Raw genomic sequence first — 21,404 nt, 5'->3', positions numbered from 1 at the left:
TCCCGCCCGAGGAGGTTTGCGGGGCCCTCCGGCATTACAACAAATCTATGTGATAGCTTTAAAGAACCAAGCTCGATAGGGACAGGGTAGGATAAAGGGGCCGGGCAGGGATTACCTTCTATACCCTGCACCCAAACCTTGGTATCGGACAGAGAGCCCGGAACAAAAGTTAAAGTGGAGAGAGTGGCCCCAGTATCTACTAGAAAAGGCACAAGGTGTTCCCCCACCTTTAAATAAATTTGTGACTGTAATCCCAAGTCCCATTCCAACTCTCCCAAAGTCCCCAAAACCTCCGCCTCTAGTCACTGGGGGTTAACAAGGTTCTGGGGGGCGTTAGGGGGAAAAGAAGGATTAGCCTCTACCTGGCTCTTCCAAGGAGCCCCTCGGGGAAGCAGGGGACACTCCCTCCTCCAGTGCCCTGGTTGTTTACAATAATTACAATTCCCCTCCCTCATTCTATCCCAACCTCCCCCTCCTCCTGTCCCCCGTCCATGCCCCCTTCCCCTCATCTCTTCGCGCCCTCGCCAATGCTGGTTTCCCAAAGGAGCCTGCAAGGCAGCAGCTAACATACTTACTTCCTCCTTCTTCTGTTTACGTTTTTCCCGTGCTTTTTCCTCGTCCCTGCCGTTAAACACAAAGGTGGCCAGGCGGACAACCTCCTGGAGGGGTTTTCCTGGCCAATCGGGCACATGCTCAGAAAAATATTTTTTTATATCTGATGCTGCCTGATCAACATAAAAGGAGACCATCATAGGACGGTTTTCCTCTGCCTCAGGGTTTATACCGCCCCCATATACACGAACTTGCTTGGACAACCGGGCCAAAAAGGCGGGGGGTGCTCAGTAAGCTCTTGCCGACATTCACGAATTTTAGACCAGTTAGCCGTTTTACTACCAGCTTTACGTACAGCTTCTAAAAGGCCGTTTCTACCCGCCTTTAAAAGGCCCATCGGAGTAGGCACGTTAGGATTCCAATTGGGATCAGTCAGGGGCCAAGAAACCCGGGTACTATCCTCCCCTGCCCAGCGCCTATTAGCATCCAGAATGGAATATTTTTCATCAGGGGTAAAAAGTGTGTCCAGGATTACCTGGACATCTCCCCATGTAGGATTAAATGCGGTAAATACAGACCGAATGGTTTGCAGAACCTTCTCTGGATCGTCACGCAGGCGAGGCATCTGCTGTTGCCATGTTACTAAATCGCCTGGGCCAAAAGGGCGGTGAACATAGGGAAAAGCAAACCGTTCACTTCCGTCCGTATTATGAGTAACAAGGGGTTGCTGAATGAGGGGAGCTTGCAGAGTAACCGGTGGGTCAATGGTGGGCCCGCACGGGCAGGGGGGTGGCGAGCAAGGAGATGATAGGCATAAGTCAGAAAGCCGAGGGTAAGCCGGGGGAGGGGCAGAAACAGGCCGGGGAGGAGAAGAAACAGGCATAGCACAGAGCGGGGCTGAAGACCCCTGAGATAGATAGGAAAAGGAGGAGGAAAGAGGACGTCCTTTCGCACGCGCATAAGCCCAGTTGTCCCATACATACCAATAATCCATTTGGGCTGGAGCTTTGTCCTCCAGCCTTCTTCTAAGCGTTGTTAATGTATCCCCAGCAAAGGACCCATCCGGTGGCCATTCAACAGATGTTTGAGTTGTTAGTGCTGGCCACTCAACCTTACATAAAATAACAGCTTTCTTCCTGCCTAACCCATGGGTGCCAGAGATATTTCCCCAATTCTCAAGAATTTCAGCTAAAGGGGTCCCCTTACTTACACTCTGCCCAGAACCCATAATGGGCTACCAAAAGAACACAAAATGTGCCACCTTATCGCCTAAGCGACGGCTCACACCCCCCCCTCCTCGGAGTTCTCAAAGGTGAACTCACCCTGTGCCGGCTGGAGCTGTCCGAGAGGAGGAGTGTAGTCTTGCTTGTTGGGGCGAGCCTAGCGTCCCTTCGTGGTCGCCAAAACTGTTACGAATTACACCTGATAGGACACGCACACAAGTGCTACGAATTACACCCGGTAGGACACGCACACAAATGCTGCGAATTACACCTGGTAGGACACGCACACCAGTGCTGCGAATTATACCTGATAGGTCACGCACAGTTCGAATCTAGGCTGAGGCACAGAAACAAAGTCCACAACTGCAGAGTTCCCAAAAGACACTAAGTTTATTACGCTCGAGCGTGGTGCCCCCTTGCTAGCCAGGAGGGGACCCTGAATGCAAATTATACAAAGGTTATATACCTTTTAGCAAAGCATGTTGCCCTCGTGCATCGGAAACCTTAGCCAATAAACAAACCCTTATCTTATCTACCACCTATCCCTGCTTGGTGCATTCCTCGTGCTATACCAGTATGTTAATTACACAGCATGGTCCTAAAGCTATGCATCAGTAACTTTTATTATCAGGATGGGAGGTCTCACATCAAGGCCAAGAGACAGGGAGTTAGAGACTGACAAAAACCAGATACTGGGAGTCAAGGCAGGCTGGAGGCGAGGAGGAGGATTTTCACAGGGATTTGATATCTAAGGATTACTCCTCCTGGTGTATGATGTGCTGGCATTTAAACAATGGTGGGCCCCAAACCAAAATGGAGTCACATGTGCTAACTTTTCCTGAACAGATAACAATGAGTGAGGAATACACTTAGCCTTTTGACCTCTGACCACCATGCATAATGGCCACTTGCTTTGAAATTAGCATTTTCTGTTAAAGACAGTAACTCATAGAATCATAGAAGATTAGGGTTGGAAGAGACCTCAGGAGGTCATCTAGTCCAATCCCCTGCTCAAAGCAGGACCAATCCCCAACTAAATCATCCCAGCCAGGGCTTTGTCAAGCCGAGCCTTAAAAACCTCTAAGGATGGAAATTCTACCACCTCCCTAGGTAACCCATTCCACTGCTTCACCACCCTCCTAATGAAATAGCTTTTCCTAATATCCAACCGAGACCTCCCACACTGCAACTTGAGACCATTGCTCCTTGTTCTGTCATCTGCCACCACTGAGAACAGCCAAGCTCCATCCTCTTTGGAACTCTCCTTCAGGTAGTTGAAGGCTGCTATCAAATCCCCCCTCACTGTTCGGCAAACTAAATAAGCCCAGTTCCCTCAGCTTCTCCTCATAAGTCATGTGCCCCAACCCCCTAATCGTTTTTGTTGCCCTCTGCTGGACTATCTCCAGTTTGTCCACATCCTTTCTGTAATGGGGGGCTCAAAACTGGATGCAAGTCCTTCTTTAGCATTTCCCAAGATTTCTTTGATGGGTTATTTAGTCAGAGGAGTATACACAATGTAAGTGTTTGCAATTACATTATAACAACAACAGACAAGTAAAAACAATATGGGTAACATTCCACTAATTTTCATGAAGTTTAAACATCTGAATACAATCTTACATTTGCACTCATTTTGATCTATACTAATATACAAGTATATTGACTTGAATACACTCTGACATGACCTTATCTGCCAGCATCCCTGTACCTGGGGAACTACTCGATGATGTGAATGATGCAAGTTCAAATTGCTCCTCTAAATGAGCTAGAGAAGAGGCTTGAACGTGGATTTTGTACAATCCAGGTGAGTGCGCTATTTAGTGGTGGCTGGGTTTCTTCCTCTGATATCTCCCTTTGTCTCTGGCTTTTGGGAAGAAATTGACAGATCTCAATTTCATCCCAATGTGGGTCAGGACATTGTTTTGAAATCTCCAACATTTTGCAGGAAGGGAAGTCTGTTTCCTGCCAAGCTATGGTGGTGCTAGTGATTTCATGAGAGCCCTGACTTGCAGATGATAGGGCTGAGGCTGTGGGAGTGGGTGACCCCTCATATGGACACTAAGAAGATTGACCATCACATTTAGGAGATGACTCCTCAATAAGGGCAGGCCCCAGGAACCCCTCTTAATGATACTGTGCCCCCCTCCCCATCCTGCTCACTCTGCATCCCCCAGGGCATTCAGATATCGCTCTGCTCAGGCTGGGCTTTTGCTCTATCAATGCGTTGCCCTGGCAACTGGCTTCTTAGGCAGCTCCAGGCTCTGCAGGGGCCTGGCTCAGAGGGCGAGCAGCTCCTGCCCAGCATGGGCCACCCAACAATAAGGGTCCCATATCACCCCACTAGTTGCTCAGCCCAGCCAGCTGCTGGCAGCAGGGGCAATAGGCCTGGCCAGAACCCCCAAAAGATGTACCGAAGAGGGGCCTAATAACATTATCTACCCACAAGAGGAACTGCCCTTCCAATCTTTCACCCTGGGGGATTTGTACCCCATAATCTCTCCCCAGGTAGGAATTACACTTCCTAATGTGTTCCTAGTTGAATGTCCCCATAATCGAATTCGTTCCTGACTACAACTGCACCTCAGTAAATCTGCCTCCTCAAAATACCTCTGCCCATTGACCTCCCCATCTGAATACAAGAGCACCAAATATCCTTCAAGATGGATTTTACTTAGGACAGTTGATTTGGATAGACCAAAGAACGGAAGGAATTTGGTATAATTGAAAAGCCAGGGTGCAGGAATCTAAATGATAAGCATATCATACACAATCCACAAATGCAAGAAGCCTGGGAAACAAGCAGGGAGAACTGGAAGTCCTGGCACAGTCAAGGAATTATGATGTGATTGGAATAACAGAGACTTGGTGGGATAACTCACATGACTGGAGTACCGTCATGGATGGATATAAACTGTTCAGGAAGGACAGGCAGGGTAGAAAGGTGGGGGAGTTGCACTGTATGTAAGGGAGCAGTATAACTGCTCAGAGCTCAAGTATGAAACTGCAGAAAAACCTGAGAGTCTCTGGATGAAGTTTAGAAGCATGAGCAACAAGGGTGATGTCATGGTGGGAGTCTGCTAAGAGACCACTGGACCAGGGGGATGAGGTGGATGAGGCTTTCTTCCAGCAACTCACAAAAGTTACTAGATTGCAGGCTCTGGTTCTCATGGGAGACTTCAATCACCCTGATATCGGCTGGGAGAGCAATACAGCAGTGCACAGAAAATCCAGGAAGTTTTTGGAAAGTGTAGGGGACAATTTCCTGGTGCAAGTGCTGGAGGAACCAACTAGGGGCAGAGCTCTTCTTGACTTGCTGCTCACAAACCAGGAAGAATTAGTAGGGGAAACAAAAGTGGAGGGGAACCTGGGAGGCAGTGACCATTAGATGGTTGAGTTCAGGATCCTGACACAGCGAAGAAAGGGGAGCAGCAGAATACGGACCCTGAACTTCAGAAAAGCAGACTTTGACTCCCTCAGGGAACTGATGGGCAGGATCCCCTGGGAGAATAACATGAGGGGGAAAGGAGTCCAGTAGAGCTGGCTGTATTTTAAAGAATCCTTATTGAGGTTACAGGGACAAACCATCCTGATGTGTAGAAAGAATAGTAAATGTGGCAGGCGAGCAGCTTGGCTTAACAGTGAAATCCTTGCTGATCTTAAACACAAAAAAGAAGCTTGCAAGAAGTGGAAGATTGGACAAATGACCAGGGAAGAGTATAAAAATATTGTTCGGGCATGCAGCAGTGAAATCAGGAAGGCGAAATCACACCTGGAGTTGCAGCTAGCAAGAGATGTTAAGAGAAACAAGAAGGGTTTCTTCAGGTATGTTAGCAACAAGAAGAAAGTCAAGGAAAGTGTGAGCCCCTTACTGAATGAGGGAGGCAACCTAGTGACAGAGGATGTGGAAAAAGCTAATGTACTCAATGCTTGTTTTGCCTCTGTCTTCACGAACAAGGTCAGCTCCTTGTCCTTGAACAACTGGGCAGTGCAGCATGGGGAGGAGGTGACCAGCCTTCTGTGGAGAAAGAAGTGGTTCGGGACTATTTAGAAAAGCTGGACGAGCACAAGTCCATGGGGCCGGATGCGTTGCATCCAAGCACGCTAAAGGAGTTGGCGGATGTGATTGCAGAGCCATGGCCATTATCTTTGAAAGCTCATGGTGATCGGGGGAAGTCCCAGACGACTGGAAAAAGGCTAGCAGATCGAGGGACGTGATCGTTCCCCTCTATTCAACACTGGTGAGGCCTCATCTGGAGTACTGTGTCCAGTTTTGGGCCCCAAAGTGCAAGAAGGATGTGGAAAAATTGGAAAGAGTCCAGCGGAGGGCAACAAAAGTGATTAGGGGACTGGAACACATGACTTATGAGGATAGGCTGTGGGAACTGGGATTGTTTAGTCTGTGGAAGAGAAGAATGAGGGGGGATTTGATAGCTGCTTTCAACTACCTGAAAGGTGGTTCCAAAGAGGATGGATCTAGACTCTTCTCAGTGGTGGAAGAGGACAGGACAAGGAGTAATGGTCTCAAGTTGCAGTGGGGGAGGTTTAGGTTGGATATTAGGACAAGCTTTTTCACTAGGAGGGTGGTGAAACACTGGAATGCGTTACCTAGGGAGGTGGTAGAATCTCCTTCCTTAGAGGTTTTTAAGGTCAGGCTTGACAAAGCCCTGGCTGGGATGATTTAATTGGGATTGGTCCTGCTTTGAGCAGGGTGTTGGACTAGATGACCTCCTGAGGTCCCTTCCAACCCTGATATTCTATGATTCTATGATTTACAGCTAGCATGATGCTGTATTATCCAAATGGATTATTTCAGGTTGTATTTGTTCTACAGTTGATGTTCAAAATGATTTTAAAACACCAGGTAATAATTATGCCCAGCTTTTATATAGCACTTTTCATCAGTAGATCTCAAAGTGTTCTACAAAGGAGGTTAGTTTCCTTATCCACATTGTACAGTTGGGGAAACTGAGGCCCAGAGAGACCATGACTGGGCCAAAGTCACCCAGCAGAGCAGCAGAACTAAGAACAGAAACCATGTCTCCTGAACCCCACTCCAGAGATCAATTCACTAGGCAATACTGCCTCCCTCTTGGTATCTGGTTTATATAAAATATATATTGTATCATTATATAATTCCAATTATAAGGAGAAATATTATAATCTGCTCTCTTTTGTCCTCCATCTGTAGATTAGTTTTGTTTTTGTTTATTTGAGATGAACTGGGCAGGTGTTTAGGAGACACAAGCGGGCTTTGCTTCTTGAGAAAGTTCCTAACACTTTGTGATTCATCTTAATTCCTAAACAGTTTGAGCCAGTATGGGAAAAATGGAATATGAAGCCCAGGAGTCATGTATAAAGTAACTACTTCAAGGTTTCAGATGAATATAATGAATTTTGTGTTGCTTAAGCTAAATTTGTGACTCAGCAGTACTGTACCTATGGATTTATATAATATATTAACAAAACTACTATACATACTGGGATCAATAGAGCCAAAGTTAGGGAATTATCCCCATCAGGGAAATACACCCAGAGACAGGTTCAATGTTTACAGAAATATGGACAGTTTAATAAAAAAATACATCATAATGACAACACCACTCTTTGAGGTCTAATCACATAAAAAGGCAGCGGAAAACATCTGAGGACTTCCAAGAGGGCATAAAGTTAGACTCTATTTATAACCTTAATTTTTTCAATTTTCTATATTGCATAATCAAACTCTCTCTTCATATTATTGCTTTAGATATCACAGGGGAGAGCTAATATGCTTTTGGGGATACAGGGTTTGTATTAGAAATTTCATTTTTCTTCATAACCATTCCTGTATGACTCCTAACCAGCAACTGAATCATTTTAAGATTTTATCCTTTTCTCTGTGGGTAGCCATCCATAATGGTGTCTTTTCTAACTATTGCTACATTGCTATATTTGGCAATATCACACTTTCATTTCCCCTCAACACATCCCCCCCCCCCAAGATTTTGTCATTAAAGTAGTTTCCTATTTTTAAAAAATGCAACAGAAAGTTAAATAAAAATATTTCTATGAAGACAAGTCTCATTCCTTTCAGAAAGTATTGATTTCAACTTCTGAGTCAACAAGCATAGGCAAGCGTTTTTGTCTTTTTTTCTTCTGTTTTATGTTTCATTTAATCTTCAGTTTCTACTTTGCTTATTTTACTGTTTCACATGTTTACATTCCCTTCTCCCTTCTGTTTTGAGTTTTACTTCTCCAAAGTAACTTGATCTCATTTTTCCTTTCTCAGAGGCTTTAAAGGAACAGGGACTCTGATGGGGTTGGATTGCTGGTGGTTTCTGCTTTCCTGTTTTGTTCCTGGGACTCAGGAATGTGTAATACAAAAATTTCCTCGGTAAACTCTGCAGGGATAGTTGTGATGAGGTGCATCACCCCTGCACCATAAAATGAGATTTTTTCCCTCTTCCTGATCCAGAAATACACCAATCACTTTTGTCAAAGTTTGACTCAGATTCACAATTTATCAGACCACTCTGTTTTATTAGCAAAGCTGCTCTGCTAATACATTTAGTAGTGAGCCCCCCGAGTGGGGCTTGTGTCTCTTAATTTATACAGTTTTTTGGAGAACAAGTTACAGAGAAGTTACAGACAAAAGAAGAAAAAGATTTTAGTCACCACCCTTCGAGATCCCTGAGACCAGTCACGTATCTTCAATTACCTGCCACCCATAACAATCTCCTTTAACAGCTTCCAGTTAACTTAACTAATTTTCCTTCACACCTTCCATTCTGATGCCTGCTTCTTAGACGTGCTGGCTCTATCTTAATTGCTTCTCCATTCAAAAGCTAACTGTCCCTACGTGTGTTCCCTCAGATACTTTGTAACATGTTTTGGCATGCCCTCTCATATACAATGTATCCAGCATGTCCCCTTATACAACATTATACTTATACAATGTTATACTTCCACACTTTATATGGTATATCCTTCTTTTCAATCTCAGCATTTTTTATGCTTGAAAAAAAGTCTCCCTGGGACCTCTTCAGAGACCAATATTCCTCCTCAGCGAGTTTCTCTGCCTTCTTTTTTTTCACTCTGTCCCTCACCGACTGACTAAGGATCCCCAGCTCCCAGTCCAGTTTCTCCCCCAGCCTTAAACCCCTCCTTCCCCACCACGAGCAGGGCCCCAGAGGCTGCATCCAGCTCAGGAGATGCAGGTCCATGCCAGACTCTTTTCTGATCCTCTGACACTTTGAGTTCTGGGTGTTTGCAATCCTGATCCAGAGTGATGGGAACTGGGGAGAGAAATTGGAATAGTCCCCTGGTTAGTAAGGAGTGAATCAGGTACACTCAGTGTAAGGAGAAGAGACAGGGAATAAACCAGGGGAGCAATGAATTTTAAAATGACAAATTCATATAAACATCAACATAACGGGTACTGTATGACAATACATACTCCGCAGGCAAAGTCCAGCACTGGGGCAGGGACAGGGCATAGGGAGCTTTTCCCGATCTTACACTCCACTACTGAAGTAAGGCAGCAGGGGCGCTGGCTAAGTTCCCTCGTGATTTATCTTTGCTCCAATGGAGCGATATCTGCTGGCTTGGGCCAGCAGGAAGCAATTTCTGGAGGTTAGACACAAGCTGCTCCTTTGTGAGCAGCCGTAAGGAGCAATAAGGAGCATATTGCATACACATCACTCTGACCCACCCTGCCCTGTTGTGGCTGGATGGCTGGTGGACGTGCTACTCAGATGTTCCCACGCCTTTAGTGAAGAGAAGCAGGATTCTTCTTATGTGTTGCTATGGAAAACTTATTATGAAAAGTACTAGGGGTCTGATCCTGAAATGTGCTGAGCTCTCTAGCCCAGCAAAGTGCATCAGAACATGAGTAGTTCAATTGACTGCAACTGCTTCATTGGATGAAGTCAGAGTGCTCAGGATCTTACAGGGCTAAACCTTATCTGCCGTATAACGTGCATGCACACACGCAAACACCTTGAGGCAAAAATCACACAATGCTCTGACGCATTGTAAGGACACCACAACTGACCGGAAGGATGTGAAATTCTAGTGTTATGTTACAAACCACAAGTGCTTTAAAAACTGGACTGAAAGGGTGAATTAATCCTGGAGTGAAGCTCTATTCTGGAATTGCTTTATTTGTCTTTAAATTAGAGGCTTATTTCAGGCTCGATCCTCCAGAGGCACGGTCCATGCCAGAGCTCCCAGCATGAAGGGGAGCGTCAAGCAGCACGGTCACTTAAGATGTTGCAGTCGGGTTCCCTGCTCTGCCTGGAGAGCTCTGGGAATGCTCACATTAGCCCCTGTCTGTCCTGCTGCCAGCTTAAATGCCATATGGCTAACACTGAACTCAGTCTTCTTCCCAAGACCTTCACTCTCCTGCCTTTCTCCACTGCTGGTGACAGCTTTGTCTTCACCCTGGTGCACAGACTCACAACCCTGGTGTTATCTTCAACTTGTCACTTTGCTGACAAACCTTGTCTGTTTGTTTTTTCTTCACAACATCTCAACAATGCACCATGCCCTGCCTATCCCTATGACTAAAATGCTTCTCCAGTCCTTGGTCATCTCATGCTTCCACATCTCCCACAACCTACTCCTCTCTTACTGCCCCAGCTTGAACCTCACTTCCCAATTTCCATTTAAACCACAAGAGGTCAAGTCAGGCTTCTCACCTGCTCTGTGTCTCACTGCCTCACCTGTCAGTCACCTTCTTTAATCCCTCCACTGTCTTTCTCTTACCCTTTGTGACGTTGCACCCCATAATGCTTTATAGAAATATGCTTATGAGTGTAAATATGACATAACTGTAATATGTTTTATGCTAGATATGCCATGTAACATATCTTTGCAAAGGTTATGATTTACTGAATATATTCATCCTATTTGTATGCATGTGTCATTTTTATATTTGAAGTTATGAGCGTTGTATTTAAAGTGTTTGCTGTAGGAAGCATATAAAACAGATTTGGTCAACATAGTGTGAAGGGATTATTCAAGTAATCCACATCTGAGCTTTCCTGGGAAAGTTCAAACTAACATGTAAACAATGGCATCGGACTGCAAAAAACTGAATAGAAATGTGACTTGCACAGGTGGCTGGTTGTTAGAGAGCCTGCATTTGACTGCAGCTGGGAGTGTCCCTAGTTGTGCAAATGCTGGTGAAAGTGCAAACTTGGAGGGCTTTGCAAGTTGTCACAACAGCACAGTGTGACAGGGATTTGGGGAATTTGTCACCTACCTCGACGATGGGGCTATATTCTCAGTTTCATGGGCAGAACACCTGTAACACTCCAAGCTATCTTCCAGTCCATAAGGGAAGCAGGATTAACCATTCAGTCCAAAAAGTGTCAAATAGGCCTGAACAGGGTAACGTACCTTGGACACCAGGTGGGTCAAGGTACTATCAACCCCCTACAGGCTAAGTTAAATGCTATCCAAAATTGGCCTGTCCCTAAGTCAAAGAAGCAGGTCCAATCCTTCTTGGGCTTGGCCGGGTATTACCAACGATTTGTATCACACACAGCCACATTGACACCCCACTGACAGACCTAACCAGGAAAAAACAGCCAAATGCCATTCAGTGGACTAAGAAGTGTCAGAAAGCCTTTAACCAGTTTAAGGCGGCCCTTACATCTGACCCTGCACTGAGGGCCCTGGTCTTCGATCAACTGTTCATCGTAGGAGCAGTTTTAATGGAGAAAGGACCGATCAACAATTCCATCCTGTCATGTTTCTCAGCAAAAAACTTGCTGGGAGGGAAAGCCACTGGTCAGTCTCAGAAAAAGAATGTTACGCCATTGTGTATGCTCTGGAGAAGCTACACCCACACATTTGGGGATGGCGGTTCCACGTGCAGACTGACCATGCTGCACTGAAGTGGCTTCACACAGTCAAAAAGACTAACAGAAAACTTCTTTGGTGGAGTTTAGCTCTTCAAGACTTTGATTTTGAAATACAACACATTTCAGGAGCCTCTAACAAAGTGGCTGATGCACTCTCCAGGGAAGGTTTCCCAGAATCAGCTGGCTGAAAATGTCCCTGCATTCTAAGTCACTGTAGTCCTTGAAATGTAAAAAGTACTGTTTAGTTCTTCCTGTAACTAGTGAAATTAGAGGTGCATATATCTTATTAACTCTGTTCCCTAAACCTCCAGGAAGAAATCCCAGCTGGTGTGGACCCAACCTGAACCAGGTTGGCCAGCACCATCTATGATTTGGGGGCCTGTGATAAATAAAGTGGTGGGATAGCTCCCTTTGATGGACACCCACCCAGCCAGCCAGCCAGTTAGCTGTAAAATCTCTCTTGGTAGCTGTTCTTTACTTGCTTTACCTGTAAAGGCTTAAAAAGTCCCCCAGGTAAAGACAAAAAGGAGTGGGCACCTGACCAGAAGAGCCAATGGGAGGGCTAGAACTTTTTTAAATGGGGGAAAAAAACTTCCCTTTGTTTTGTGTTTTGGATCTCTCCGGGAAAGAGAAGAACAGAGGGCAGCAGGAATGCTGTGTAAGGCTTGAACCAGATATAAAAATTCATCCTCCATACCTAGAAGAAATTATTGGACAGGGCATGTTTGTTTTTTTTTTGCATTTGGGTGGTGGCTGTGTTTACCAAGCCAAGATCAGAAAGAAGCTGTAACCTTGGGAGTGTAATAAAAGCCTGGAGTGGCAAGTATTAATTTTTAGAATCCTTGCAGGCCCCCACCTTCTGCACTCAAAGTGACAGAGTGGGGATTCAGCCTTGACACCCAGTGTCACTCAGTGGGTCAGCAGCACACTGAGGAACAGAGCTCCATCTGCTAGGTCAGACAAACTCTGGGCATTTATTTCTTACCACAACAGGAGTGAAAAAACTCGGATCCCTCTCATTAATCAGACAACCTCTTTACTGATTCTACAGTCACTAACCACAATGTGCACTCATTTGAAATCAGGACTCTAGACTCGCTCGCTGTTTTTAGCATGTTGCCGATTGCTTTGGAGGAGATTTCATTATCTGATCCTGGTTCTATGTTAATGGAACTTTCAATAGTGAAGGTTCCAGCAGGTTTCTTTGTGTTGACGGTGGTTGGCTTTTCTTGTCGGTTTTGTCCCTTACTGTCTCGCCAGAGTACCTGGGGCTCAGAAAACCATCCCTCTGACCTGCATGCCTTGCCTAAACAGCCCGGAGTCTGGGGGAATTGCCCCACTGGCAGCACCTTGTGTACAAAAGTAGCTTATGTGGTCTATCAGAATTTGGGAACTGATCTTTTCATTAGAGGGAAATTCCCAGCCTCTCTTTCCCACTGAGCTTTTGTACGGGTTTCTCCCCTCATGTAAATCTGAGGAGCTTTCATCATCAAGTTCAAACAAAGATGTTGTGCCTCAAAGTGCACTGCAGTCAGTGGTACCTCAAGAAAACTTATTTTTCTTGATATCATTTCACAATCTATAAGAGAAGTGAAATCCTGTGTGGACACTCTCCCTCTCACTCACTTGTGGCTAAGAGGTTAAGAGAGCCAAATTGCTGAGTGAGTTGGTTCACTAGACAATCTTGCTAATAAGCATGTGAGGCTAAATCTATAGTTTTTAAGGCCAGAAGGGATTATTATGTCTGACCTCCTGTATAATGTAGGACATAGAATCATAGAATATCAGAGTTGGAAGGGACCTCAGGAGGTCATCTAGTCCAACCCTCTGCTCAAAGCAGGACCAATCCCCAGTTAAATCATCCCAGCCAGGGCTTTGTCAAGCCTGACCTTAAAAACTTATAAGGAAGGTGTCATAAATATAAAGGGAAGGGTAAAACCCTTTAAAATCCCTCCTGGCCAGAGGAAAAATCCTCTCACCTGTAAAGGGTTAAGAAGCTAAAGGTAACCTCGCTGGCACCTGACCAAAATGACCAATGAGGAGACAAGATACTTTCAAAAGCTGGCAGGAGGGAGAAAAACTAAGGGTCTGTGTCTGTCTGTGTGATGCTTTTGCTGGGGACAGAACAGGAATGGAGTCTTAGAACTTAGTAAGTAATCTAGCTAGGTATGTGTTACATTATGATTTCTTGAAATGGCTGAGAAAATAGCTGTGCTGAATAGAATGAATATTCCTATCTGTGTGTCTTTTTTGTAACTGAAGGTTTTGCTTAGAGGGATTCTCTGTGTTTTGAATCTAATTACCCTGTAATTAGGGTAATCCTGATTTTACTTCTATTAAAAGTCTTCTTGTAAGGAAACTGAATGTTTTTTCATTGTTCTAAGATCCAAGGGTTTGGGTCTGTGGTCACCTATGCAAATTGGTGAGGATTTTTACCAAACCTTCCCCAGGAAGTGGGGTGCAAGGGTTGGGAGGATTTTGGGGGGAAAGATGTTTCCAAACTACGTTTTTTCAGGAACCCCGATAAAGTTTGGTGGTGGCAGTGGAAGTCCAAGGGCAAAGGGTAAAATAGTTTGTACCTTGGGGAAGTTTTAACCTAAGCTGGTAAAAGTAAGCTTAGGAGGTTTTCATGCAGGTCCCCACATCTGTACCCTAGAGTTCAGAGTGGGGAAGGAATCTTGACAGAAGGAGATTCCACCACCTCCCTAGGTAACACATTCCAGTGTTTCACCACCCTCCTAGTGAAAAAGTTTTTCCTAATATCCAACCAAAACCTCCCCCACTGCAACTTGAGACTCCTTGTTCTGTCATCTGCTACCACTGAGAACAGTCTAGGTCCATCCTCTTTGGAACCACCTTTGGAACCACCTTTCAGGTAGTTGAAAGCAGCTATCAAATCCCCCCTCATTCTTCTCTTCCGCAGACTAAACAATCCCAGTTCCCTCAGCTTCTCCTCATAAGTCATGTGTTCCAGTCCCCTAATCATTTTTGTTGCCCTCTGCTGGACTCTGCACTTGTCCTTGTTGAACCTCATCAGATTTCTTTTGGCCCAATCCTCCAATCTGTCTAGATCCCTCTGTATCCTATCCCTACCCTTCAGTGTATCTACCTCTCCTCCCAGTTTAGTGTCATCTGCAAACTTGCTGAGGGTGCAATCCACACCATCCTCCAGATCATTTATGAAGATATTGAACAAAACCGGCACCAGAACTGACCCTTGGGGTACTCCACTTGATACCAGCTGCCAACTAGACATGGAGCCATTGATCACTACCCATTGAGCCAGACAATCTAGCCAACTTTCTACCCACCTTATAGTCCATTCATCCAGCCCATACTTCTTTAACTTGCTGGCAAGAATACTGTGGGAGACCGTGTCAAAGCTTTGCTAAAGTCAAGGAACAACACGTCCATTGCTTTCCCTTCATCCACAGAACCAGTTATCTCATCATAGAAGGCAATTAGATTAGTCAGGCATGATTTGCCCTTGGCAAATCCATGCTCACTGTTCCTGATCACTTTGCTCTCCTCTAAGTGCTTCAGAATTGATTCCTTGAGGACCTGCTCCATGATTTTTCCAGGGACTGAGGTGAGGCTGACTGGCCTGTAGTTCCCAGGATCCTCCTTCTTCCCTTTTTTAAAGATGGGCACTACATTAGCCTTTTTCCAGTTGTCTGGGACTTCCCCCGATCATCATGAGCTTTCAAAGATAATGGCCATGGCTCTGCAATCACATCCGCCAACTCCTTTTGCACTCTCGGATGCAACGCATCCGGCCCCATGGACTTGTGCACGTCCAGCTTTTCTTAATAGTCCCGAACCACTTCTTTCTCCACAGAGGGCTGGTCACCTCCTCCCCATGCTGTGCTGCCTAGTGCAATAGTCTTGGAGCTGACCTTGTTCGTGAAGACAGAGGCAAAAAAAGCACTGAGTACATTAGCTTTTTCCATGTCCTCTGTCACTAGGTTGCCTCCCTCATTCAGTAAGGGGCTCACACTTTCCTTGACTTTCTTCTTGTTGCTAACATACCTGAAGAAACCCTTCTTGTTACTCTTAACATCTCTTGCTAGCTGCAACTCCAGGTGTGATTTCGCCTTCCTGATTTCACTCCTATATGCCCGAACAATATTTTTATACTCTTCCCTGGTCATTTGTCCAATCTTCCACTTCTTGTAAGCTTCTTTTTTGTGCTTAAGATCAGCAAGGATTTCACTGTTAAGCCAAGCTGGTCACCTGCCATATTTACTATTCTTTCTACATATCGGGGTGGTTTGTCCCTGTAACCTCAATAAGGATTCTTTAAAATACAGCCAGCTCTCTTGGACTCCTTTCCCCCTCATGTTATTCTTCCAGGGGATCCTGCCCATCAGTTCCCTGAGGGAGTCAAAGTCTGCTTTTCTGAAGTCCAGGGTCCGTATTTTGCTGCTTTCCTTTCTTCCTTGTGTCAAGATCCTGAACTCGACCATCTCATGGTCACTGCCTCCCAGGTTCCCATCCACTTTTGCTTCCCCTACTAATTCTTCCTGGTTTGTGAGCAGCAAGTCAAGAAGAGCTCTTCCTTGTAGATAAATTGGAGAGAGTCCAGCGAAGGGCAACAAAAATGATTAGGGGACTGGAACACATGAGTTATGAGGAGAGGCTGAGGGAGCTGGGATTGTTTAGCCTGCAGAAGAGAAGAATGAGGGGGGATTTGATAGCTGCTTTCAACTACCTGAAAGGGGGTTCCAAAGAGGATGGCTCTAGACTGTTCTCAATGGTAGCAGATGACAGAACGAGGAGTAATGGTCTCAAGTTGCAGTGGGGGAGGTTTAGATTGGATATTAGGAAAAACTTTTTCACTAAGAGGGTGGTGAAACACTGGAATGCATTACCTAGGGAGGTGGTAGAATCTCCTTCCTTAGAGGTTTTTAAGGTCAGGCTTGACAAAGCCCTGGCTGGGATGATTTAACTGGGAAATGGTCCTGCTTCGAGCAGGGGGTTGGACTAGATGACCTCCTGAGGTCCCTTCCAACCCTGATATTCTATGATTCTATTCTATGATTCTTCCCCTAGTTGGTTCCTCCAGCACTTGCAGCAGGAAATTGTCCCCTACATTTTCCAAAAATTTTCTGGATTGTCTGTGCACCGCTGTGTTGCTCTCCCAGCAGATATCAGGGTCTCCCATGAGACTTCCATCTATGCACCTTCCTCCTGAAACTCAACCACACAGAGTCATTCCACTGAGCAGCCGGCCCACCGGCCTCACTTGCCCTGCCCCTCTCCCAATATTACCTTAGTTCCTCACCCTCCTTCCCTATATCCCTTCTGTTTCCCTTCTCCTCACAGTATTCTCTCGCCTCTTGACAGATCAACAACTGGCCATCTCCTTTGACAACTGACTGGCTTCATCTTAACAGCAAACTATGGGAGGTGGAGGCCATCTTTGTCAAAGGCAGCCTCATCAGCACTTGCAAAGGCTGTCAGGAAGTTGTTTTATACAAGCCAGGTGAGTGAACTATTTAGGGGCGGCTGGGTTTCTTCCTCTGATATCTCTGTCTCTGGCTTTTGGGAAAAAATTGACAGATCTCATTTCATCGCAGTGTGGGTCAGGACATTGTTTTGAAATCGCCAACATTTTTGCAGGAATGGAAGTCTGTTTCCTGCCAAGCTATGGTGGTGCTACTGATTTCATGAGAGCCCTAACACGTAGGTGATGGGGCTGAGGCTGTGGGAGGGGGTGACCCCTCATATGGACCCTGGGGAGATTGATCCTCACTTTTAGAGGACGAATCCACAATAAGGACAGGCCCCAGAAACCCATCTTAATAATACTGTGCGCCCCTCCCCTTCCTGCCCTCTCTGCATCCCACAGGGCATTCAGATGTCACGCTGCTCAGGCAGGGCTTTTGCTCTGTCAGTGCATTGCCCTGGCAACTGGGTCCTGAGGCAGCTCCAGGTTCTGCAGGGGCCTGGCTCAGACGGGGTGCAGCTTCTGCCCAACTTGGACCACCCAATAATAAGGGCCCTGTATCTCCCCACTGGTGGCCCTACCCATCCAGCCACTGATAGCAGGGTGTATAAGCCTGGCCAGAACCCCCAAAAGATGAACCAGAGAAGAGGGGCCAAATAACATTATTTACCCCCAAGATGAACTGCCCCGCCCCAATCTTTCACCCTGGTGGACTTCTATCCTATAACCTCTGCGCCAGGGGGAATTAAACTTCATAATGTGTTTCTGGTTTAAATGTTCCACTAATCTACTCAGCAGAGGAATTGCACCCCGTAATATGCTCATACGGAATTAGCCCTCCAAATTTGCCCTTCTAGGGCACTTACATGCCATAATTTGATCCTGACACAACTGCACCTCAGTAAATCTGCCTCCTCAAAATTACTCTGCCCATTGACCCACCCAGCCTGTGTACAAGAGCACCAAATCTTCAAGGTGGATTTTACTCAGGACAGTTTATTTGGATACACTAAAGAATGGAAGGAAGTTGGTATAATGGAAAAGCCAGTGTTCAGGAATCTAAATGGTAAATATATACAGATAGGAGGATGCTGTATTAACCAAATGGATTATTTCAGGTTGTATTTGTTGGACAGGTGATGTTCAAATTGATTTTAAAGTACCAGATATTTTTGAATTGTAGTTGTGTTGAAATAAGCAGCTTTAGATTCCCTATAGAGGAAGAATAATGTTTGAAAATAAAACTAAAATAAGTAGAATAAAAAAGGAAAAGAACATATATTTGGTGTTTCGAGTAATAATAACATCCAACTTTTACACAGCACTTTCCATCATTAGATCTCACAAAGGAGGTCAGTTTCCTTATCCCCAGCAGAACTGAGAACAGAAACCAGGTCTAATGAACCTCACGCCAGAGATCTATTCATAGAATCATAGAATCATAGAATATCAGGGTTGGAAGGGACCTCAGGAGGTCATCTAGTCCAACCCCCTGCTCAAAAGCAGGACTCATCCCCAATTAAATCATCCCAGCCAGGGCTTTGTCAAGCCTGACCTTAAAAACTTCTAAGGAAGGAGATTCCACCACCTCCCTAGGCAACGCATTCCAGTGTTTCACCACCCTCCTAGTGAAAAAGTTTTTCCTAATATCCAACCTAAACCTCCCCCACTGCAACTTGAGACCATTACTCCTTGTCCTGTCCTCTTCCACCACTGAGAATAGTCTAGAACCATCCTCTCTGGAACTACCTCTCAGGTAGTTGAAAGCAGCTATCAAATCCCCCCTCATTCTTCTCTTCCGCAGACTAAACAATCCCAGTTCCCTCAGCCTCTCCTCATAAGTCATGTGTTCCAGACCCCTAATCATTTTTGTTGCCCTCCGCTGGACTCTTTCCAATTTTTCCACATCCTTCTTGTAGTGTGGGGCCCAAAACTGGACACAGTACTCCAGATGAGGCCTCACCAATGTCGAATAGAGGGGGACGATCACGTCCCTCGATCTGCTCGCTATGCCCCTACTTATACATCCCAAAATGCCATTGGCCTTCTTGGCAACAAGGGCACACTGCTGACTCATATCCAGCTTCTCGTCCACTGTCATCCCTAGGTCCTTTTTCCGCAGAACTGCTGCCTAGCCATTCGGTCCCTAGTCTGTAGCTGTGCATTGGGTTCTTCCGTCCTAAGTGCAGGACCCTGCAATTATCCTTATTGAACCTCATCAGATTTCTTTGGCCCAATCCTCCAATTCGTCTAGGTCCCTCTGTATCCTATCCCTGCCCTCCAGCGTATCTACCACTCCTCCCAGTTTAGTATCATCCGCAAATTTGCTGAGAGTGCAATCCACACCATCCTCCAGATCATTTATGAAGATATTGAACAAAACCGGCCCCAAGACCAGCCCCTGGGGCACTCCACTTGACACCAGCTGCCAACTAGACATGGAGCCATTGATCACTACCCGTTGAGCCCGACAATCTAGCCAACTTTCTACACACCTTATAGTGCATTCATCCAGCCCATACTTCTTTAACTTGCTGACAAGAATACTGTGGGAGACCGTGTCAAAAGCTTTGCTAAAGTCAAGATACAATACATCCACTGCTTTCCCTTCATCCACAGAACCAGTAATCTCATCATAGAAGGCGATTAGATTAGTCAGGCATGACCTTCCCTTGGTGAATCCATGCTGACTGTTCCTGATCACTTTCCTCTCATGTAAGTGCCTCAGGATTGATTCTTTGAGGACCTGCTCCATGATTTTTCCGGGGACTGAAGTGAGGCTGACTGGCCTGTCATTCCCAGGATCCTCCTTCTTCCCTTTTTTAAAGATTGGCACTACATTAGCCTTTTTCCAGTCATCCGGGACTTCCCCCGTTCGCCACGAGTTTTCAAAGATAATGGCCAATGGCTCTGCAATCACAGCCGCCAGTTCCTTTAGCACTCTCGGATGCAACTCGTCCGGCCCCATGGACTTGTGCACGTCCAGCTTTTCTAAATAGTCCCTAACCACCTCTTTCTCCACAGAGGGCTGGCCATCTATTCCCCATGTTGTGATGCCCAGCGCAGCAGTCTGGGAGCTGACCTTGTTCGTGAAGACAGAGGCAAAAAAAGCATTGAGTACATTAGCTTTTTTCACATCCTCTGTCACTAGGTTGCCTCCCTCATTCATTAAGCCACTTTCCTTGGCTTTCTTCTTGTTGCCAACATACCTGAAGAAACCCTTGTTATTACTCTTGACATCTCTCGCTAGCTGCAGCTCCAGGTGCGATTTGGCCCTCCTAATTTCATTTCTCCATGCCCGAGCAATATTTTTATACTCTTCCCTGGTCATATGTCCAATCTTCCACTTCTTGTAAGCTTCTTTTTTATGCTTAAGATCCACTAGGATTTCACCGTTAAGCCAAGCTGGTCGCCTGCCATATTTACTATTCTTTCGAGACATCGGGATGGTTTGTCCCTGTAACCTCAACAGGGATTCCTTGAAATACAGCCAGCTCTCCTGGACTCCTTTCTCCTTCATGTTAGTCCCCCAGGGGATCCTACCCATCCGTTCCCTGAGGGAGTCGACTCAGCAACACTGCCTCCCTCTCGGTATCTGGTAAGGACAAGTATTATAATCTACTCTCTTTTGTCCTCCATCTGCAGAAAAGCTTTTTTTTTTTTAATAATATTTGAGATGAACTGGGCAGGTGTTTTGGAGACACAAAGGGGCTTTGCTTCTTGAGAAAGTTTCTAACACTTTGTGACTTATCTTAATTCCTAAATAGCTTGAGCTAGGAAATGTAGAATATGAAGCCCAGGGGGTCAGTATTAACTAACTACTTCAAGATTTCTGATGAATATAATGAATTTTCTGTTGCTTAAGCTAAATTAGAAACTCAGGAGTACCTACAGATTTATATAATGTATTAACAAAGCTACTATATGTACTGAGATCAATAGAACCAAAGTAAGGAAATTGTCCCCATCAGAGAAATACATCCAGAGGCAGGTTCAAGGTTTCCTGAAATATTGGACAGTTTAATAAAAAATACATCAAAATGACAAAACCATTCCTTGTGGTCTAACCACATTAAAATGTCAGTAAAAACATCCCAGAACTTCCAAGAGGGCATAAAGTTAGACTCTATTCTTAACCTTAATTTTTAAATATATTGCATAATCAAACTCTCTCTGAATAGTATTGCTTTAGATGTCACAGGGAAGAACTAATATGCTTTTTGGGGTACAGGGTTTGTATTAGAAATTTCATTTTTCTTCATAACCATTCCTGTATGACTCTTAACCAGCAACTGAATAACTGCAAGATTTTATCCTCTTCTCTGTGGGTAG

This window comes from Lepidochelys kempii, chromosome 23, assembly GCF_965140285.1.
Source record: "Lepidochelys kempii isolate rLepKem1 chromosome 23, rLepKem1.hap1, whole genome shotgun sequence".
In the NCBI taxonomy this organism is placed as follows: domain Eukaryota; kingdom Metazoa; phylum Chordata; order Testudines; family Cheloniidae; genus Lepidochelys; species Lepidochelys kempii.
This window is presented reverse-complemented; position numbering follows the sequence as displayed.